The sequence below is a fragment of the Nelumbo nucifera genome, chromosome 2, assembly GCF_055504915.1.
Source record: "Nelumbo nucifera cultivar China Antique chromosome 2, China Antique-T2T, whole genome shotgun sequence".
In the NCBI taxonomy this organism is placed as follows: Eukaryota; Viridiplantae; Streptophyta; class Magnoliopsida; order Proteales; family Nelumbonaceae; genus Nelumbo; species Nelumbo nucifera.
Window position 1 is genome coordinate 83,535,020 of NC_142650.1, and position 23,648 is coordinate 83,558,667.

Below are 23,648 nucleotides of genomic sequence, written 5' to 3' on the forward strand. Positions count from 1 at the left end.
TTTGACTTAACAGATTTTAGGAAACCAAGAATTAGAAATAAGCGGTGATGGTTCAAATGGTTTAATTGTTTGAGTCAATAACAAGTTTAAAACATTGTAAAAATTATAATCCATTTATATTTCATTTGAAAATAATAAAAATTAATCGACCATAGTAAAAATAATTTATTAAAGTACTTAAATAAAATATAAATTATTAGAAAATGTTATTATTGATAAAAAGTAACAAGATAAATTAAAACTAATATCTATTTAAGATTAATATAAAACCAATACAAAATTATCTAACAATTATTAGTTTTATAATTAAACTTAATAAAGATTAATAGAAGTAAAAATTAATAAAAATTTATTAATCTTAAATATAGTTTAACTAATTTTTTGGTAAGAAAATATAGTTTAATTAGTTTAACAATCTTATGAACCTCCCCTATGTTTTGACATTAACAAAAACCTCCCATATTGTTTTGAAAAAAGGTGTAAATACCATCCATCTATTAGCATTTGAAATAGAAAATGTTGATGTAATGTATTAATATCTTTAAATATCAAATTTACCCTTAACCAACATCTTAAGATGTAAATTTACTAAAATACTTTCTTTGTCCAAGAAGAGTAGAGAAATTTATTCTTTAAAGTTGTTAGGAAAAACAAATTAGTGGAAAGGTAAATTTGAAATTTCAATGTCTTTGTTACTAAAAAGCTAAGGGAGATGAGGTGTTTGCATTTTTTTTTTCAAAATTAGAGGGGTCAAAACACAAGGATGGTTTATAAATACAAAAAGATTTAGCATTAAATTACAAAAAATAATATAAATATATCTAGAGCATAGGAAGTTAAACACTATCACCAAAGCACAACTTGAATTATAATGAAATAAACTACACATAACCCATCTTGAATGGAGCATGTTTAATTGGAAACCAGCAGGGACCCGTGCGATGCACGGGAAAATATGAACACACATTTTTTAATAAATTTGTGTAATTATTTGTTCAAATTATAGTTTTCCATTTCCCATAGTCATTTATCTTTAATAATTTTCAATAATTTGCAATGAAAATTATATAAATTTTCAATGGTTTTCCAAAATCTATCAAATGTAATAAATTTTCCTAAAATTTCCAAAATATTCTAATAATATTGTTATTTAAATTCTTAAAATATTAATTATTTCTATTTTTCTACTTTTATTTTTTTAAAATTTATTACATAATTTCGTTATTTTAACTATTTAAAATTTTGTCATGTTAAATATTTTGTTATTAAAATATTTAAATAATATATAAAATATTTAAAAATTTTCATCATTTGAATTTTATTTATTTTATTATTATTACATAATGTTAAATATTTTTATATTATGTAGCTATTTTTATTGTTTTTATTTAAGATTTTTAGTTATTGAAATATTTAAATAATGTTTTGTTTTTTAATGTTAAATTTTTATTATTTGAATAACATTTAAATTGAATAATTCGTAAAATTATAATTTATATTGCTACTACATAATTTCATGATGAATTTTGTAAAAATATTGAATTATTAATAATATGATTATTATTAAATCTATTAATTTTTTGTGTTTTAAATAAATATTTTAAATTTAGTATATAATTTCGTTATAACATTTGAATAATTCTAAATTTTTTTAATTGAAACTTTCTTTACATAGATATAGATAAAAAGTGGGGGAGAGGATAAATAGGAATTAGAGATAGTTTAGGAGAGAATTAGAGATAATTTAAGAGATAAATAAGAGTTAGAGATAATTTAAGAGATAAATAGAAATTAGAGAATTTAGGAGGAAGTGGGGGAAAGTGGTGCCATGTTAGAAAAGCAAATCTCTGTTTCTTTATGGTTGTTAGAAATAGTTAAGCATATGTGATTTCTTTATTGGTTTAAAGGATAATTATATGGATTAAAAAATAAAATATTCAAAAAAATATAAAATTAGGAAGGGGTTTCTGCAAGGAAAGGTATGGGAGAACCAGTTTTAATATATATATATATATGTCTTGGCTGTTTTCTTCAAATTTTTCTTACTAAACCGTGCATCGCACGGGTTTTGACTAATATATTGAAACGAGATAATCAGCTGACCGGGTTAGGCCTTGGGTTTTCGTAGTGGATCGTTTAGTCTCAATCGATACGAACCTGCACGCTACTGGGCGCGCTGACAAGTGACAACCTTCCTCTTCCAGCAGACATTCTTCTATCTTAAACCGAACGCTTCCTCTGAGAGTCTCTTCCTCAGAAGACGCCGGAGACTGCGGCCAACCGCCAACCCGGTATTGTCTTAAGATTTCTCTCCTTTTTTTTCTTTGTTTGATACTTGTTATTTGATTGTTCTCCGTGGGTTTTTTGCCTTGTTGGAAACATCTTTTTTCTCTCGCTATAGATCTTATGTGCTTTACGTTTCTAGAACTGTAAGAGATTTTTAGGGTTGAAGATGAGGATTTGGAGGTGGATTAGATGGGAATTGCGAAATGTACCTTCTCAACTGATTTAATTTGCAATTTCTTGGAGTTTAAGGAATAGGCGGGATGGAAGAACTAATATAATCAGTTCAAAGCTTCAACCATCAAACGGTGTATGTGAAGATCATTTAATAAAGCGGGGAACATTTTTATTTATTTCTTTTGCTTTTGGTGTCTTCCAATTTTCAAATGGATTTAGGGATAATTCTTATATTTGTAGAATGAAACATATCTTTTGGTCTTCCCCAATTCTGTATGGTACATTATCCTGTTTGTGTAGATTATATATGCATTTAGTTTCTGCCTCTTTCTTGAGGGAAGTCTTTGGAGAAAGAGAAAGACTTTTTGCGATCAAATAAAAAAAATGTTGGATGGTAAATCATTTCCTACTACATTGCTCCTCTCTTATAATAGAGTCTGAAATTATTTCCTTTGTAGTAATGCATCTGCTCCTGTCAGGAAACATAAGAGATATGGTGCCAGATTGAGTATCATTGTTTAGCCGTAGGGGAAGAGTATTATGGAGATTACGGCTTTTTATGGTATGCTGGGGACTCTAAAACGAATGAAATGCACTATTTTCTGAAGGGGTACAAGAAGAAGGCAAAGTAATGACAGCTGAAATACACTCTATTTGTAGGACTGCTATCTTGAAGAACTTTGAGACTATCAGATTCTGTGATTTTGTGTGTTGCTGGGAGTAACTAATTTATATCTCACATATGCTTTGGTTTCTCTTTCTCTCTTCAATTTTTTTAGTGTACAAAGGCCTATACTTGATGGATATCATGCAATGGAATAATTCCTTTTATGACATTAATACATAATTTACTTTCCAGATATAATTTGGTTAGCTTTCACGGTTTCACCTGTGGATATAGTACTTGATCCTCATGACTTTACTCATTGATATATTAGGTTTAATATCAATCCTATACTTAGGGGGTCATTGCTTGGTGCAATGGTTTACCTTGGGATGACAAGCATTGAAATGCAGGTTTCAGTCTGAGAGTGCCCACTTTCTGCAAAAAAGCTAAATGTTAGGTCCTTATCTAGCTTACTCTTCCCAAGATCCCAAATAGCCAGGATTGACACCAAGATATGGCTCTTTTATTATTTTTATGCCTGATTGTAATGGTTAAAAAACTCTTGATGCTGATTGCTCTTTTAATGTTATCTCTTTTTATTAATTTCAATACTAAACTTAATGTTAATTTTGTGATTGGTTTTTATTTAAGTGTTTTCCTTTTCTTTTTATGAAAGTTAGTTGTGGGCATTGGATTATATCTTATTTATTTTTTTGAATTTTGGGGTCTTCTCATTTTGATGTTATTAGTCTTTTCATTTAAACTCTACTTTCCTTTCGCTACTAGTCTGTCACTAAATTGTATTAGTTTTTCTCATTTTAGATTTGCCCACCTAATTCTTGGGCACCTATTTTCTACTTTATTTTTCTTTCATTTTTTAATACACACTTCTGCCATCATTAATCTATATTGTGTGGTCAAGCTTTTCCTTGGAACAACTTTGCAATTTTTACGCATTATTCATTCTATTCTCCTAACTTCCAAAGTACTTGCTACCAAAGTGGTCAAGCTTGTGTGGTCAAAGCTTTCTATATATATATATATATAGAAAATAACTATAGAAATAAGAGGCCTTCCTTTTCTTTTTTTGTTTGAATGAAAGAGATGAGGGCACACAAAAACATGCAGGGTACTGATGGTAAGATGGTTACGTATATATTTTCGGCCTTCACAAGATTGTTAAGGGCCTAAAAGCAATGGCCAGCTTACCCAACAGATAAAGGAGTGAATCCAAAACCCAAATGGAAGAGAGATACTTTTCAAAGTTCCTGAAACTATCTTCCTATTCAACTGTGATGAGTTTTCTGAATACTCAATCCTTTGGGTTGGTGACCTCTAGGGGTGGATTTGAGCTGAGCCAAGCCAGATAGTACGAGGCTCGAGCTCGAGCTCAGCTTGAGTAAAAAATTCATAAGCTCGAGCTCGTCTCGGCTCGAGCTCGATTTTGAGAAATAATATTTTATAAAAATAAAAATATATATATAAAAATATTTTTTATTTGATATTTAAAAAATTAAGAATTATAATATTTTTATTATATATATATTATTTTCTATAATTTTATTATATATATCATTATATATATTATATATTAAATATCAAATATAAATATTTGAGCCGGCTCGCGAGCCTCACGAGCCGAGCTCTAGTAGGCTCGAGCTCGGCTCGTTTCATAATTGAGCCAGTGATTGGGTTCGAGCTCGAGCTCGAGCTCGGTTGAAATCGAGCCGAGTTGAGCTTTTCAGGAGCCGAGCTCGAGCAACTCGTGAAAAGCTCGGCTCGTTGCCACCCCTAGTGACCTCAAGCTTTTTTGGATTCAGCTATGACAAATAATTTCTCGGGCCTCCTAATAGTTCGTGTGTCATCGATGAGTAGCAATGTTCAAAACGGCCTTTTAGGCTTAGTGCTTCAGTTGCAGGAAATGAAAACAACAATTTAAATCTGAACTATAATCCCAAGAAACCTTTTTGTTATTTGCCCCTATGCTATGCTCTTTGATTTGAGTTAGCGGCTGGTTTAGGAGGTTGGATGGCTGATGTGGAACTGAAAGACAGGGTAGAGAGAGGCTGCTTACAGACTGGTGTCTTTAGCTTGGTTGCAGCAGTAGAGAAAATAAAGAAACAAAGGGAAGAAGAACGAGAAGAAAAAACGAAGAGAGAGTGAAGAGAGAGGGGAACAACGAGAGTGGAAAATAGATTGGGGTGAGACGGCTATAGTTAATGTTCTGTTGCTGAGAACAGAATTGGGGCAGAAGGGGAAGGAAGAAAGAAGTAAAAGAGAAGCGCAAAGAAGAAAAAGAGTGGAGAGAAGAAAGAGAGTGAGGTGGTGATTGTTGTAAGGTTCGATTGTAGATTAGAGGGAAGAGAAAAAAAGAAGAGAAGAATAAGAAGAAAAGGAAAAGGGAAGGGGCGGTGGTGAGCTGCTACCTGGTTCAACCAAGAGTTGGGAAGATGAAGGAGATTAATGGTAACTAGTGGAGGTGTGGTTCAGGCTCTGATACCTAACTGATGCAGCACCACCTGTTAGAAGAAAAGAAGAAACAACAAGAAGAGTAGTAGTATAGAGAGGAGAACAGTTGAAGGTGAGAAGAATTTGAAAATTTCAATTTCTCAAAATGTAACATAACCCTAATACATAATGTTAGGCTTTGTAAGAAACTTAAAATTGAAAATTATAAGTAAATCCATACTAAATATAAAATAACAAATAACCCCTTACTAAAAAGAAATATTACAAATTAATTTGGCAAAGAAAAGAAGCTTTAAAAATGAACCCAAATCCTACATTAAGTTGATTTTTGATGGGAGTAGCCAAGGAAACACAGGGCCCTCTGGAATGGGAGGTGTATTGAGAAATGAGTTTGGAGAGGTTATTCTTCTCTAATTAGGTCCTTTGGGCTTTGGGTATTCTGTTAAGGCAGAATTTCTAGCTGCCATACAAGGAGAGTATCATGCAAATGAATTGGGTAGTGGTGTAGTGGTTGAAGAATTCTGAGGATGTTGTGGTTCTACAAGAATGAATTAAAGAAATTCAAGTGGCTGACAAGGAATATGTCTAACAATACAGTGGGTGGGGAGATCAACAAATACCTTTGCTGATTGATTGGAAAAATAAGGGGAAAATAAGGAAGCTTTGTTCTAGGCTCCACTATAATGTTGTATTAGTCTTCATGTATTTTATGCTTTAATTTTTATGTAATCTATTTGGAGAGGCGACAACCTATGCCTCTCCAAGGGGCTTTCATGTAATTTGGAGAGGTGACAACCTGCGCCTCTAGTGACAATTTTGATAGTATATGTTGACGACATTATTGTCACAAGCAGTGATCTGGAGGAGATAGATATGCTCAAGAAGTCCTTGTAGTAAGACTGTAGGAGTTTGAAATCAAGGACTTGGGAGAACTAAGATACTTCCTGGGAATAGAAGTTGCAAGGTTTGGACTTGGTACAATGGAAATATGTTCTCTAGATTTGTTGTAGGAGATAGGAAAACTTGGGGTGAAATCTGTAGATACACCCATTGATTAGAATCATAGAATTAGTGCATTAGATGGTGAACTGGTTAAGGATGTATGGGGGTATTAGAGATTTGTGGGCCGATTGTTATATCTCTACATGGCACACCCAAATATTTCCTATAGTGTGGTTAGTCAGTACATGCATGCCTCATTGGCTACTCATTGGGAAGCTATTGATAGGATCCTTGTCTAAATGAATCATCTTGGTCGAGGTGTGTGATGTGCTAATCATGAACATGTGAAGCTGGAGGCATATACAGATATAGATTGGGTAGGATACTTGGATGACAAGAGATCTACATGTTAGACAGTGTATGCCCTTAGCTCCAATCAGATTGATGTGCATAAACATTTATCTATAAATGAATAAAGTACATTGTTGTTTCATGTTTATATTGGTATACATTTTTGTGTATTACCCCTTAAACTGGACACTTAAGAGACTCATGTTAGTTAAGAATGTTCTCAACCATTGGATAGACTTGGGGAGTTTATCTTGACAATGCTGACATTAATGTGCTGCCAAATAGTTGGAGTAGCTTGTCTTAACTGCTAGGGTTGGACCTAAAGCACAGACAGTGGGTGTTTGGAAGAGACACTGAACCCGGACCAATTTCCAGTTATGCCCTGGACCTTGGAGATAGATGGGCAAAATTGGAAAGTTATACATTACCTCAGACTCGATTATGTTACTGCACTAGGTGTTGGGCTGGGTTGTTTTTGATATGCCTAACCAGTGAAATCCATCAAGGGTCAAATACCTGGGCATGTTGGGGTAGTTTAGGAAATCTCCTGATTGGGTGACCATAGTAATAGGATCGACCCCTTTGTTGGACAAAGAGGATATCAGGGTTTACACTTTCTGATAGAAACTTAAACTGCCGGCAGTAGATTTTAACTTTATTTGAAATTTGATTTTGGAAAATGTATTTATATGTTATACTACTATTTTATGAAAAAGGTTTTAATCTTGGGATCCATCTGAACAAAGAGTGTGATACTGCATCTTGCACCCTGGGGAGAGGTCTTTCCCTGTCGGGTAGTGTTGTGATCATTATGGGCTGCGAGGTTAAGTGTAAGAGATCATTACATGGCTGATTACCTGATGGGCTTTATCTCACATAAGTCCATTATCCCTGGGTTTTCATAGGGTGGCTGAATCCAAGGATCATTTAGGTGTAAATGTTGGGCCCAAACTGAACCAATGCTGATTGGGTCAGGGGTTCATCGCCTTGAGCAGTGAATTTGGCCTAGCCTCTTTCAGGGGTAGGGCCGGACTCTTATGGACTTGTGTGAGACATTTGTGGGGTCCCACGCCATACAATATCAAGCCCAAAGTGGCCATGCAACACTTAGGGATGTGAGCCTTTACGAAAAATGGGCATAAGGCCCATTACTAAATACTAATATGATTAGTTAAGTGGTCATATGACAACTTAAGTTGTCATGTTATTTGGGTTGAAACTGGGTATGGAGCACCTATCCTTTTAAGAGGATAATGCTTATCAATTAAGAAAAGAAAAGTTCTGATCCAAATCAGATTTGAATCATCTCTTAATTAGATTAGGAGTTTGCTCCATTAAGAGCACCTATCTTCTTGTTCTCTACTCTTCTCTATTGTCTCTCAAGAAACCCTAATTTGACTTAGGCTTTCAAGAACTGACTTTTGTTTGTTTTCTTCTGTGATTTTGCAAAAAAAAAAAAATTGAAGAAATTCAGGCTCACACGTCCCACTTGATCCAAACAAGTTGGATAGAAGAATTTCTAGAACAAGTGTTGCTGAACCGGTTTCTCCTATACATTGTGCCATTTTCAATTGGAGGCCAATTTTGGGACTGTTATTGGGCGTGAACTTCAATCTTGGGAGCTGTAATTTGTGTTCTCCATATCAAGTATAATTTTCTTTCAATTTGGTTCCAAATCTGGTCTGGTTCAGTGCAAGATTGATTCAAAAAATTTAGTTTTCAAAATCACAAGGAAATTGGTTCTCGGGATGGGTTAGAAAAATTTTTGAAATTCGCCCAACAATCTAGCATGGTTCGGCCATCCATATGATGGATTCTAACATTTTCAACCCTACATTAGGCTTTTGTACATTTGTTGGAGCCAATTTGGTTTCACGGAAGAGTAAGAAACAAATTGTGGTGGCCAGATCTAGTGCAAAAGCAGAGTACAGGTCCATGGCTCATGGTGTTTTGGAACTTCTCCGGCTTAGATCTCTATAAAGTGAGATTGGTATCAATGTGGAGCAGCCTATGATGCTATAGTGTGACAAGTTGTTGTTAATATTGCATACAACCCGCTTTAGCATGTGTTAAGACTGCTGAAACAGAACAATAGGAAATGGTTAGCCAGTTTTACAAGAGAAGGCCACGTCAACAGCCTAACTAACTGACCATCCACTTGTAGTGGTTTTAACAGAAAAAGAAATTTAAGAATGTAAGTGAAGGGAATTCTGTAAAACAATATAAATAATCAAAGACAAGGGAGCATCATTCTCTCACTCACTCTCACATTCTCTCTCTAATTCAAGAGGTTGGCTCCCTCGAAGAGCTCTGTGTTAGATAGGTTCCTAACAAGTTGGTATTAGAGCCAACATGATCAACACGAGAACAACCCAAGTAGATGCTCGGGTGGATTAGATGGAGGTAGAGATCCATCGGATGTTAATAGACCTCAATGAAATGAAGGAAGGATTCACCGCTCTCCTCAATCGACTGGATCAAATGTCACCAAACAACAACAGGTAAAATCAAGAAGAGCGTAACAATGAGAATAGCGGTAGAACAAGACTTGGAGCAATGGGAGCAACAAGAATAGACTTTACTGTTTTCTCAGGCGGCGATCCGACTCCTTTGATTCTTAGAGCAGAGCGCTATTTCGATTACCATGAGACATCCAGGCAAGATAGGGTGGCTGTAGCTTCTGTGCATTTGGAGGAGAAGCTATCTTATGGTTTCAGTGGTACCAACGGGGGCACCCTCGCCAATCTTGGGCAGATTTCACCGATGCCTTGACCATCGCTTTGGATCGTGTGGGTTCGAGGGTCACGATGAAAATTTGGAAACACTGCGACTGGTGGGATCAGTTAAAGATTACTAGATGGAGTTCGAGAAGCTGGCCGTGTGGGTCCAAGGGTGGATGGAAAAAGCTCTGGTGGGAAGCTTTGTCGGTGGCCTGAAGGAAGAACTACGACTTTAAGTAAAGGCGATGTAGCCTACTTCGGTCATAAATGCAACAGCTCTGACAAGACTGTATGAAGACAAGTTCGCATGAGCAAGAAGGATTCATCGGCCATGGGGGCAATCAACCAGACCGATAGCGCCGAACAAAGAGAATGGGATACTAGGCTTAGGCCCAACCATCCCATTCAAACGATTGACCTGGGCCGAAATGGAAGCCCGTAGAGATAAAGGCCTGTGCTACAACCGCAAAGAAAAATTCAGACCGGGCCATTGGTGCAAGATACAACAATTGTTTCTTCTCCAGACAAAGACCGAGGAGGAAGACGACTTAATTGGCTACGGAGAATCTGAACCCGGATGGGAAATACAGCCGACTGGGACAGCCAAAATATCCCTGCAAGCCCTCATGGGACTTGTGTCTCCACAGACAATGAGAGTATCCGGGTTAATCCAAGGACGCCACGTGTCGATCCTCATAGACAACGACAATTCCCTTAATTTCATTACTCAGATTTTGTGGATAAATTGGAACTTTTGGTTCAACCAACAGAGGTCCTTTACAATACATGTAGCCAACGGTAATAGCCTATCTTGCAACAGTATATGCTTGGGCTTGCCCATGAAGATTCAAGGGCATCAATTCTCCGTGGACCTATATCCCCTTAATCTCGGTGGAGAAGACATGGTGCTATGTATCCAGTGGTTAAGGCAATTAGGGCCCGTGGTTTGTCATTGGGCTTGCCTCACCATGGACTTCACATCGGGTGAATCTATAGTCCATTTACAAGGACAAATGTGCAAAGTCCCAAGGCCCATCATTCTTGCAGCATTAACAAAACAAATGGGGGATCCTGATCAGCCCATATTCATGCACATTGATTTGAATTGGTCCAGCCTATTCTTAGCTAACAGCAACCCAAGTGGGCCTGAAGGCTACCACAGCTACCTACAACAACTCCTCCAGCAATATGACAGCGTGTTTGGAGTACCCCAAGAGCGCTTCCTCCACCCTGGGAGCATGACCATCACATTCCTCTCATGCCAGGAGCCACACCAACCAAATGTAAGACCCCATTGATACCCTTATTTTTCAAAAATTTGAAATTGAGAATCAAGTTCAAGATATGCTTGAGAAAAGAGCAATACAGCCCAACCATAGCCCATTCTCTCACCGGTATTACTAGTTACTAGTTAAAAAGAAGGATGGGACTTGGCGATTTTGCATTGATTATAGGGCCCTTAACAATATCACCATTAAGGACCGATTCCCAATACCGGTCATTGATGAACTACTTGATGAACTCAATCGGGCTACCATATTCTCAAAGTTAGATTTACGGGTCGGGTATCACCAAATAAGGGTACATATGGAGGATATTCACAAAACGACTTTTAGGACACATGATGGCCACTATGAATTCTTGGTCATGCCATTTGGATTGACCAATGTTCCAATGACATTTCAAGCCTTAATGAATGACATATTTCAGCCATATTTACGTAAATTCATTCTTGTATTCTTCGACAACATATTGGTATATAGCCCCAATTGAGAGGAACATCTGAACCATCTGCAGGTTACACTTGCAACACTTAAGACCCATTCGCTGTTTGTACAATCTCAAGTATATTATCTGGGACATGTAGAAAATGGGACTGTAGCTGTGGACCCAGATAAAATCACTAGTATAGTGGGCTGGCCGCAACCCAAAAATGTGAAAGATTTGAGGGCCTTCTTGGGCCTGACAGGTTATTATCGCCGCTTTGTCAAAAGCTACAGCCTAACATCTGCCCCCCCATTGACCCAATTACTAAAACGGGATGCTTTCCACTGGTCAGCCCAGGCCCAACAAGCCTTTGAGCAATTGAAACATACAGATTCGACACCACCCACATTAGCATTACCTGACTTCACAAAAGATTTCATCATTGAATGTGATGCATCCAGTCAAGGTGTTGGGGCTGTCCTCATGCAAGAAGGCCAACCAGTAGCCTTTTTCGGCAAGGCTTTGACATCACAAAAGTGGGCCAAGTCAGTTTATGAACGGGAATTAATAGTAGTGGTTCTAGCAGTGTAGCGTTGGCAATCTTACTTGCTTGGTAGACGATTTGTCATCAGGACCAACCATCAAAGTTTGAAGTTCTTGTTAGAACAGACGATCCTATCACCTGAACAACAACGATGGCTGCCCAAATTACTAGGGTACAACTATACAATCGAGTACAAAGCGGGGTCTACTAACCGCGTGGCCGATGCCCTCTCATGGCACCCACAATCATTTCAGTTACTCGTGTCATCCCCAACCTCTCCACTCATGGATCAGCTTCAAAGTGAAGCTCACTCCCATGCTGGATTACAACAATTAAAGACCCAAGTATTGGAGAAGCCGTCACAACACCCATGGTATACTGTCAAGGATGGTCTACTTTTCTTCAAGGGTCACCTGGAAATCCCAGCAGATTCTGCCCATCTTTGGAAGCTCCTTGAACTACTTCATGGCTCGCCCACAGGTGGTCACTCCAGTGTCCTACACACTCAGAAACGCATTGCCACACAATTCCATTGGAATGGCATGCGTTCCTCGATCCAAAATTTCATAGCTGAATGCGTTGTGTGTCAACAAAATAAGATAGCTACTACAATACCAGCAGGCCTCTTGCAACCACTTCCAATTCCAACTCAAGTTTGGGATGATATATCAATGGACTTCATCACTGGGTTGCCTGTTTCCACCGGTAAAACTGTTATCCTTGTGGTGGTTGATCGATTGACTAAATACGTCACTTTCTACCTTTATCACATCCATTTACAGCAGTCACAGTTGCTGAAGTGTTTCTCCGGGAAATCGTACGTCTTCATGGGCTTCCCAGATCAATTGTGTCTGACAGAGACTCTATTTTCATGAGCCGTGTCTGGGCTGAACTTTTTCATCTACATGGGGTTAAGCTCTTCAAATCAACTAGCTTCCACCCCCAATCTGATGGACAGACCGAGGTGGTTGATAGGAGTCTTGAAACATATCTCAGATGTTTTGCTGGAGATCGACCAAGGCAATGGGAGAAATGGATTCAATGGGCTGAATGTGGTACAACACCACTTTCCATAGTGCCACCGGGATGACTCCCTTCAGAGCTCTATATGGTCGGGACCCTCCTCTACTTATGAAAAGGGGACTACGACAGTGGCAGCCCTGGAGGAACAATTAATACAACGAGAAATCATCTCCTACAAGCACAACAATGGATGAAGCACAGTTATGATAAGCATCACAAAGATGTCTACTATGCAGTGGGTGATTGGGTGTGATGCTGCGCAATCCGGGCACTCTTAGCTGGCAGCTGACTAGCTTCTGGCTAGCGACGGACGGTACCTGAGAAGAAGACGGTGAAGGATTCTTGGGGGACTTGCCCGATGGGAATACTCCGATGCTTAAGTTAGAACACTGGAGAAAGTAACAAAGAGTGCGAAGAAGGCTAAGAGTGCAGGTCGCGCTGGATCACTGAATGTTCGAGATTAGCTCGAGAGAGAGTTAAGATATATTCTAGGTGTTCAAGATACCTTTTCCCCTTCGACCAAGGGGCTCTTAAATATGGGCGTTCTTGTCAAATTGGGCGTAACCGCCACTGGACCTCTGTTGTAGCTGTTATCTGCCAAGGTTGTGCAGGTAACTGTTGCAGAGTACTACCCAATCGGATGAGTGACACGTCCCAGAAGGACAAACACGCCACCATCTGTCGAGAGATGTGGGTGCAGTATGTCGGGCTGGTAGGGACTGCGCCGTCAGTCAGGAGACATGGTGCAGTCTGACGGGTACGGTCTTGTCAGATAGAAGCTTCCTGAAAACGTCGTGTCACTTAGTAGCAAGTTGCCTTGTAGCGAGCTATCCCGTAGCGAGCTCCCAGGGGTACTTCGAGGTGATTCCTCTTGAGGTTGCCCCTTAGGGCAGTTTTTCTGCCTAAGTGTTGGAGCGAGCTGGTTATCTTAGCTCGCGAGCTGGGATAGACTTATCTTGGAGTATTCCCTTTCAGTACATCGGGGGTCCTCAAGCTCGCACTATAGCGAGCTCACCCTATGGCGAGCTGTGACGTAGCGAGCTGTCCTGCGGGCTGGTTACTTGGTCGCGGTCAGGCTGTGGTGCTGAGCTGCTACTTGTGCTGAGTCATGTCCACGTGTCACCGTCTCAGGGGGTCGGGTCAAATCACCCTCCATCAATTTCCCCCCACTCCTCGGGCTAAGGGTGCTACCTTAGCGTGAGGAGTTGAAGAAGTGTGACGGGTGGATTTGACTCAATGTTCAAACTTGATTGACTGCTCGCATTAAATGTGCGCACGGAAGTCAGGGGATTTCTGGACTTTTCGAATGCCGAAAAAACGTGCCGAAGTGGCTCTTAACTCCGGAAATCGTGCAACTGTCATTACCTTAATCATGGGAGACGTGCAACCAGTCACGTTTCGGTTTCGGAAGACGTGCGATCAGCTTGACTGTGAACCGTCAGATCTGTCTTAATCCGAGCCGTCGATTTGAGGGCACAGTAGCTATAAATAGGAGGGCCCCAGGCCTCATTTTCTTTTATGCTAACTTGCCTTGTTTTCGGATTCTGAGGTCGCTTCTCCATCTAGTTGCCCGAGCTCTTCTTCTGCTCACACCGTCTCTTCGGTTCATCTCTTTCCTGGTGAGTCTTATCATTTTGTCAGTATGTCTGGGTATCCGTACCACGTCTTCTCCTGGGGTGATGACCAAGATGACGCCCCCTCGAGCTCAGGGGGAGCTTGGGGGCAGGCTCCGGAAGCTCGGGAGGCTTCTGGCGAAACTGCTTCTACCTCTTGGGGCAGGGAGCCAGATAGCTTTGGTCCTTCCTCCATGTCAATGGAAAGACTTAGGACCTTGGTTCTCCAATTTAACCTCCCCAGAGACCTTGTCTATAGTCTCCCCTTCGGTAACTATCCCTGGGAGCACGGTCCTGATGAGATAGTGATCTTCCAGGAGTAGCTCACCGCTGGCCTCCGTCTTCCTCTACATCCTCTGATAGTGGAGGTTTTGAATCACTTCAACGTCACCGTTGACCAGCTTCACCCCAACTCCATCCGAAATGTAGTTGGAACTATCTCTTTATTTTATGAGTACTGTCTTCCCCTTCTTAACCTTGACATCCTTTCCACCATTCTGTGCATTAAGAATGCTTCTCTCGGAGCGCCTCCAGAAAGGCGTTCCTACTATTTTTCTTCCCGCCACGGCTTCAACCTCTTATACGAGCTGCCGAACAGGATCCCGGCCTGGAAGCGGAACTATTTTGTAGTTTGCAACATCGAAGGGTGGCCCTTCCCAACTCACTGGAGGGCCGCCATCCAGGATTCGGGGGTTGACTTGGACCCCAAAGTTCGGGAAACGCTGCAATCCTGGGCAGCGGTTGGCTTCCATTGGTTGGACTACTTGACCGAGGACAAGCTCGTGCAGGTCGGCCTAAGCCCTGGTAGGTTGCCTTTTAGGTCGCGTAGTGTCTTGCAAATTTTTTTTTTACTGGACTAATACCTTGTGATTTTTGGCAGCCATCATGTCTGGTGTAGACACACGCCGCCTTCTATCCAGCAACCAGAAGCGCAAGGCGAAGAGGTCGCGTCCTGTCCGAGCTTCCACTTCTGGGAGCACTGAGTTCGAGACTGCTGATCCGGCCTTCGCTTCCCCACCGTTCGAGGTTCCACTCGCGGGAGTTGCCACGGAAGGTGGCCTTGAGGAGGGCGAGCTCCCGGGGTAAGGGCAGTTCCCTCCGTCTGGGCCATCCTGCCCCTTCCCCTTCCCGCAATTCCCTACTGGGAACTGGGAGGGTGTTAATGACTTCATCGTGGCTGCGCGAAAGAGCCGAAGGGCGGTCTGCCACGAGGAGATCGCCAGCTGGGGAGAGATGGACCCCAAGGAGCTCGCTAAGCTAGCCTCCGCTCACTGCATGGTGGTAAGTGGCCTTTTTCTTCCTTCTCTTTCTTTTCTCTCCTTTTCTATTTTCTGACCTTAGTCTTTTGTTGGCAGGTGAACTCCGCCATCCACGCCATGGCCCTCCAGACCAACATTCACTCCGACGATGCTCGTGCTCAGAGGTCAACCGTGTAGAAGCTCTAGGGCGAGCTCGGCCGGGCTCGAGGTGATGTCCTCTAGGCTCAAAAGGGGAGCGAGGCCCAGGAACTACTCGTCTAGGACCAGGAGGCGTAGATCGCCCGACTATTTGAGTAGAGTACTCGCTACCGGGAGGAGTCGTCGAGGGTGGCAGCGGAGAGGGAGCTTCTTTGCAAGCAGGTTCGAGACTTGGAGTCCACGCTTTAGGACCGAACTCGAAACTTTGACTCCATGGTGGAGGTTGAGCGGGCTAAGGCGGTGTGGGACTTCAAGGACTCCCAGGAGTACCACGACCTCCAAGTGGAGTATGGCTCGAGCTCCTACTGCTTTGGATTCAAACTCTGCCGCTGGCTGGTCTGAAAGTTCTCCGGGCTCAACCTCGACGGCTTAACAATGAAGGTCTGGATCCTGAGACGGCGGACCTAGCGGAGGAGGAGGAGCCTGACTCTCCAGAGGACGATGACGAGGTGGAGGTGGTGGATCCCTGAGGCCGGTTGCTCTTTTGTTTTTCTTCTCTGAATGGATTCTGGTGGTTCCCGGGTGTCAGAACCTGGTTTTAAATCTCTTTCTTGGGCAGTTGGGCCCTATTTGGCTTTTGTTGAACTTTTCCCGGGTTGTTAAGCCCGGTTTTTTATTTATATAAATTAGTAATGAAATTTTTATATTTTTCTGCTAAGTATGGTGTGCTCTTTACTTTCTGCCGAAGAGATTTTATCATTCGAGCTGTCAGAGCTACATACCCGAAGTAGGATTTTTCGGTAGTTGTTACCCCGCGCTATCCCTTGATGCTTGAGATATTTTTATAGTATACCCCGAAGTAGTTACCATGTATGCCTGAACTGTATCTTCACAGGTCGTTCCTTGTTGGGTTCAACCAGCATACCGAGACGAGCTACGCTTCATAGGGTTCAGACCCGAGTTGCCTACGCCTCTGGTACTTAACCGTTTAATTGGCATATTAAGTCTTCCACAGTGCCGAGGTCTTAGTTAGCTCGGCGTATTAACCCTTAGGCTAGGGGTAGTTCGCCCATGCCATAGAGGCGACTGGGTCTTACCGCGCCGAGGTCTGCGTTATCTCGTCATTTTTGGCCCTTAGGCTCTGAGAGTGACTCATAGTCTACTCAGTAGTTCGCCCATGCCATAGAGGCGATTGGGTCTTATCGCGCTGAGGTCCGCATTAGCTCGGCATTTTTGGCCCTTAGGCTCTGAGAGTGACTCGTGGTCTACTCAGTAGTTACAGGTAATACTGCCTTAAGTTGACAATATTCCATGCCCGAGGTACTTGTTTCCCTTCTAGGGTTTCGAGCTCGTATGTTCCTTCCCCGAGCACCCGTTTCACTCGGTAGGGTCCTTCCCAATTCGGTCCGAGCTTGCCAACACCGGGCTCAGGTACCATAACTTTATGAAGGACCAGGTCGCCGACGCAGAGGTTCCGCTTCTTGACCCTAGCGTTATAGTACCGAGCTACTCTTTGCTGGTAGGCTGCGGTCCTGATATATGCAAGGTGTCCCTTACTTCGTCATGCAGGTCGAGGTTGGTACGTAGCTCGTCTTCATTTGCCTTGTTGTCATATGCTTCTAGTCGTAGCGAGGGAACCTCGATTTCAGCTGGGATGACTGCTTCAGTGCCGTAGGTGAGGTTGAAGGGGGTTTCTCTTGTGGCGGTCTTCACTGTGGTTCGGTAAGCCCATAGAACACTGGGTAGCTCGTCTTCCCATAGTCCTTTAGCTTGGTCTAACCATGCCTTCAGTCCATGGAGGATAGCTCTGTTCGTAACTTCTGCTTGACCGTTTGCTTGAGGGTGTGCGACTGAAGTGAAGTTCTGTTGGATTCCCATGTCTTGGCACTAGTTTTGGAATTTAATGTCTTCGAACTACTTACCGTTATCAGAAATCAGTACCCGAGGTAACCCGAAGCGGCACACTATATTTTTCCAAAAGAAGTTTTGTACATTTCGAGCTGTGATTGTCACGAGAGGTTCAACTTCTACCTACTTGGTGAAATAATCAACTGCTACCAGTAAGAATTTCCTCTGGCCTGTCGCTGGTGGAAACGGTCTGAGTATATCGATGCCCCATTGTGCGAAGGGCCACGAGCTGGTGAGATACTTGAGGTCGGCAGCAGGCTGATGGTGGATGTTGGCATGCTTCTGGCACTTGTCACACTTTCTGACGAGCTCAATAGCATCTGCTTTCATTGTTGGCCAGTAGTACCCCTGTTGTAGCGCTTTTTGGGCGAGGGCCCTGCCCCCCAAGTGTCTGCCGCACAGGCCCTCATGAGTGTCGCGAAGCACGAGCTCGGCTTCGGAAGGCTTTTTTGAAGTGTTTGCCACAGACGACGCCAAATGATGCTGCGCAATCCGGACACTCCTAGCTGGCAGCTGACTGGCTCCTGGCTGGCGACGGACGGTACCTGAGAAGAAGATGAAGGATTCCCGGGGGACTTGCCCGGTGGGAATACTCCGATGCTTAAGTTAGAACGTTGGAGAAAGTAATAAAGAGTGCGAAGAAGGCTAATAGTGCAGGTCACGTTGGATCACTGAATGTTCGAGATTAGTTTGAGAGAGAGTTCAGATATATTCCAGGTGTTCAAGATACCTTTTCCCCTTCGACCAAGGGGCTCTTAAATATGGGCGTTCTTGTCAAATTGGGCGTAACCGCCACTGGACCTCTGTCGCAGTCGTTATCTGCCAGGGCTGCACAGGTAACCGTTGCAGCGTACTACCCAATCGGATGAGTGACACGTCCCGGAAGGACAGACACGCCACCATCTGTCAAGAGACGTGGGTGCAATCTGTCGGGCTGGCTGGGACTATGCCATCAGTCAGGAGACGTGGTGCAGTCTGACGGGTACGATCTTGTCAGATAGAAGCTTCCTGAAAACGTCGTGTCGTTTAGTAGCGAGTTGCCTTGTACCGAGCTATCCCGTAGCAAGCTGCCTTGTAGCGAGATATTCTTGTTGCAAGCTACCTTGTAGCGAGCTCCCAGGGGTACTTCGAGGTGATTCCTCTTGAGGTTGCCCTTAAGGCAGTTTTTCTGCCTAAGTGTTGGAGCGAGCTGGTTATCTTAGCTCGCGAGCTGGGATAGACTTATCTTGGAGTATTCCCTTTCAGTACATCGGGGGTCCTCAAGCTCGCGCTATAGCGAGCTCACCCTATGGCGAGCTGTGACATAGCGAGCTGTCCTGCGGGCTCGTTACTTAGTCGTGGTCAGGCTGTGGTGCTGAGCTGTTACTTGTGCTGAGTCATGTCCACGTGTCACCGTCTCAGGGGGTCGGGTCAAATCACCCTCCATCAGGGTGTTTCTTAAATTGCATCCTTTCAGATAGATTTCAGTAGCAAGCGGGAAGTGGAATAAACTCAGTCCACGCTACTTTGGACCATTTAAAATCCTCTAGAGGATAGGGTCTGTGGCATACAAATTGGGCCTACCGGCAACATCAAGATTACATCTTGTATTTCTAATCTCCTAGATGTGAATCAGTCTTCTAATATCAGGTTTAAAATCAGTAATTAATAGTGCAAAACAGATCTGAATAATAGTGCAAGAGCTGTGTATGTCGAAGAGAAGAGGTAAGAGAAGAAGAAGTCGAATGAATCACCCTTCTCCTCTAACTCTATTTTATTAATCTCCAAAAATTAATGATGACAAGTATGCCCTTAAGTGGGTGGCCAACTTGACAATTACATAAAGAAAATAAAACAAGAACAAATAACAGGCCCATTAAGTGAGGCCCATCAACATAAAATAAAAGATAAAAATAAAGGATATCACACAAGCAGCTGTTAGGGCCCATTCGGCCCAGTCAATTTCATCAACATAAACAATCAAGAAGGTCACCAGAGTGTTATTTCTCTTTAAGAACAATGTATGATCAGATTGTGTTTGAATGTAGCCAAAGGGGACAAGAGCAGCCCGAAATCTCTCAAACCAAGCCCGAGGAAATTGTTTGAGACCATAAATGGATTTGTGTAGTTTACACACCTTGCCTTTCATTTCTTTCCCATACACCCCTGGAGGTAGAGACATATAGACTTCTTCATGCAGATTTTCATTCAAAAAAGCATTTTTAACATCAAACTGGTGTAGGGGCCAGTCAAAGGTAGCTGCTAGAGAAAGCAAGACCCTGACTGAAGTCATCTTAGCTACAGGAGCAAAGGTCTCAAGATAGTCAATACCATACATTTGGGTGTAACCCTTGGCAACCAACCTAGCCTTATACCTCTCAACCGAGCCATCAGAGTGATATTTAATGGTAAACACCCATTTACACCCCACTGGTTCCTTCCCTTCCGGCAAGTCCACAATATCCCAGGTATGGTTCTTATATAATTCTTCAAGTTCAGTCATCATAGCATCCCTCCATTTAGGTTGAGATAATGCTTCCGGTACAGACCTGGGTATCACATGTGAAGAAACAGAAGCAAGAAAGGAGTAGTAGGAAGGAGAGAGAAGGCTGTAAGATAAATGTTTGGAGATGCAATGGGATGTACACTTCCGCTTGCCCTTGCGAAGAGCAATAGGAAGGTCAAGGTCAGGGACAGTCGAAGGTGGGTCGATAGAGGGTTGACATGTTTCCTCAAGAACTGTGGGAGTGGCAAGATGCTCTTCTGAAGGAGTGGAAACAACCTGCATGTCTGAATCTCCGCCTTTGGTAACACCTTTGGAGAGTAGGAGCAGAAGCAAGAGGAGGATCAGGGGTGGGTCTAGTGGAAGAGGTGGACACCTCGTGATCAGACTCACATGGGATGGGAAGAGGAACAACTGGAGACATAGCAAAGGGTTCATCAGATGTCTCCCCCTCAGGAGGAATACTAAAGAAAGGAGTCAACTCTGCAAAGGTGACATCCCGAGATACAAAGCGGGTGCCACGAATTGGATCAAAACAACAATAACCCTTTTGTGTAGAGGCATATCCCAAAAACCCACACTTATGAGCCTTAGGTTCAAATTTATGCCTTTGGTGACTATGAATATGCACATAACAAGTACTCCCAAATACACGGAGAGGGAGAGAAAAGAAATCCTCATCCGGGAAGAGAAGACTAAAGGGGGTTTTAAAGCCAAGGACCCGGGAGGGCATACAGTTGATTAGGTAGGTAGCAGTATGAACAACATCTCCCCAAAACCTTACAGGAACATGGGATACAAATAAAAAGGGATCTGGCAACCTCAACCACATGTCTGTTCTTTCTTTCCGCCACCCCGTTTTGTTGTGGAGTGTAGGAACAAGAACTTTGATGAATAACCCCAAAAATTTCAAGATAGGTGGAGAGGGTTTTCTCAAAATACTCTTTAGCATTGTCAAAGCCGAATATTTTGATACGGGTATTAAACTGGGTGAGAATGAGTTCATGAAATTTTTTCATAATAATTGGTACTTCATCCCGGGATTTCATGAGATAAATCCAAGTATAATGAGAATAATCATCAATAAAAAGGATAAAATACCTGTAGCCCCCCATGGTTGGCATGTGATATGGCCCCCACACATCAGAGTGAACAATATGGAAAGGAGAAAGAGATCTTTTATTACTGATTGATTAGGAATGTCTACAATGCTTTGCTAGCTCACATGACTCACAATGAAGACTAGATAAAGACACTCCTTTAAACATATCTTGGAATAGATGACTTAAAGCAGAAAAAGACAAATGACCAAACCGAAAATGACATAACAAAATTTTGTTAATAGACTCTGACACAACCGACTCTAAAGCAATTCCATGAGGTGGTCCCAAGGCTTGATCTGGTGTGTCCAACAGGTATATTCTGTTCGCCTCATGGCCACTCCCAATCGTCCTCTGAGACTGTAGGTCCTGAAAAACACAATGAGTGGGAAAGAAGGTTATGCTGCAGTTCATGGACTTTGTTAAGCTACTAACAGATAAAATGTTTGTGTTAAGCTTAGGAACATGGAGAATAGAAGATAAGAACATGGTGTCAGAGGTCTTTATATCTCCTTTACCAGAGATGGGGGCAAGTGACCCATCGGCAAGGGATATTTTCTCTTTCCCAGAGAGGAGATGATATGAACAAAAAAGGTTTGATAGGCTGGTCATATGGTCTGATGCACCAAAATCTATAATCCAAGGGAGTTTATGATTACCTGAAACTGAAGCATGATTTGCTAAGGCATATGTACCTGAGTGAGCAAAAGCCGATGAAGAGGATGTACTGTTGGAAGGGTGGGCTGAAGAAACTGTAGCTTCTAGGTGATTTAGGAGCCTCCCATACTTCTCAAAGTCTAACTTGATTGCAGCCAACTGCTCAATGGTTGATGTTTTCTCACTCTCCTTACTTCCCCCTTTAGGTACTCTAGCAGCATTAGTAGTCTTGAGTTTTCCCGCTTGACTGCCCTTCTTAGGATTGTTCTTAAACCTCTCAGGGAGTAGTCCAGGGTGAAGTTTCCAGCAGGTGTCCTTGGTATGCCGTGGTTTCTTGCAATATTCACACACCTGCTCTCCCTTTTTAGTAGGCCCCTTAGATTTCATTCCTGCATGTGCAAAGTGTTCTGTAGGTGGACTCCCCCTGTGATAGAGTAACCTCATCTCTGGCCAAAATATTCTGTCTGATAATATCAAACTCAGGGTTGAGTCCAGTGAGAAACTCGAACACCCTATTTCTCAACACCAGCTTTCTGTACATTTCAGCATCCTTTTTACTCTCCCATACCACAATTTCCATAACATCAATTTCCTGCCATAGGGATTTTAGTATAGAGTAGTAGATTGCTACACTCTTCTCCCCCTGTCTCAGGTTCTTCACATCACTTTTCAATTTGTACGCTCTTGCTACGTTCGGTTTCTGTGAATAAGTCTCAGTTACACTGTCCCATATCTCCTTAGCAGAAGACATCCAGAGATAGTGCTAGCTTATATGAGGTTGCATAGAGTTAACTAACCATCCTATAACGGTAGAGTTCTCTTGCATCCATCTCTCAAATTCAGGATCTGTCTCTTCGGGTTTCACCTTACTGCCTATGAGATACCCGAGTTTTCCTCTACTACAAACAGAAATTTTTATAGACTGTGCCCAGGCAAGATAGTTCGTCCCATCTAGCTTAATCGTGGTAACACCAGTCAAAACGGAATCTACTGGAGCAGGTCCAGAAACCGGCACCTGCTTGAACTCACTTCTGTATGTCTCCATTAATCAAACGGAAGTCAAAGAACTGAAATTTTAACTATGCAAACTTACTTGAAGTCAAACCAGAAATAGGGTGCTTGAAAAACTAGGGTTTTGCTCCGTCCAATAGATGGGAGGAAGAGAGAAGATGGTGCCGCACCAACCAGACTGACCGAAACTCTTCCTAACCTGAATTGCCCTCCTTTAACAGTCACAAGACACCTTCCAAGCACAGAGCGCCACACCCAAGCTTCACCTTTCCTGGTAACCTCAAAAATCTCTAGTTGGCTAGGGTTTTGGGCAACAGCAAAACAACATCACTTCTTGTCAAAATTTGGCCAGAACTTAAATCTCCAAACCCTTCTACCAACTGGGCAAGTGATTCTCTATACTATAGAGAACCTATCTCTCCATACACTCTCTTGATTTTAGAGTGTACAGGAACGAAGAAAAAGGAAGAAAGAACTGTACCTGCTCTGATACCAAGATGTGAATTAGTCTTCTAATATCAGGTTTAAAATCAGTAATTAACAGTGCAAATCAGATCTGAATAATAGTGCAAGAGCTGTGTATGTCGAAGAGAAGAGGTAAGAGAAGAAGAAGTCGAATGAATCACCCTTCTCCTCTAACCCTATTTTATTAATCTT

The 23,648-nt window shown here is 42.0% G+C and overlaps 1 protein-coding gene across 9 annotated transcripts in view; it reads left to right on the forward strand.

The window, feature by feature from the left end:
• Positions 1-2,101: 2,101 nt before the first annotated feature.
• LOC104590679 (protein FLX-like 3) overlaps positions 2,102-23,648 on the forward strand; it is a 44,441-nt gene continuing 22,894 nt past the window's right edge. For 6 of the 9 annotated variants that reach the window (XR_016082486.1, XR_016082484.1, XR_016082487.1 and 3 more), the window contains exon 1: positions 2,105-2,291. The gene's annotated coding sequence lies outside the window, so the exon portion shown is untranslated. Of the gene's footprint in view, positions 2,292-2,529; positions 2,594-2,939; positions 3,089-23,648 lie in introns of those variants that run through there. The other 3 variants (XM_088898052.1, XM_010249403.3, XM_088898051.1) reach the window with 3 other exon arrangements.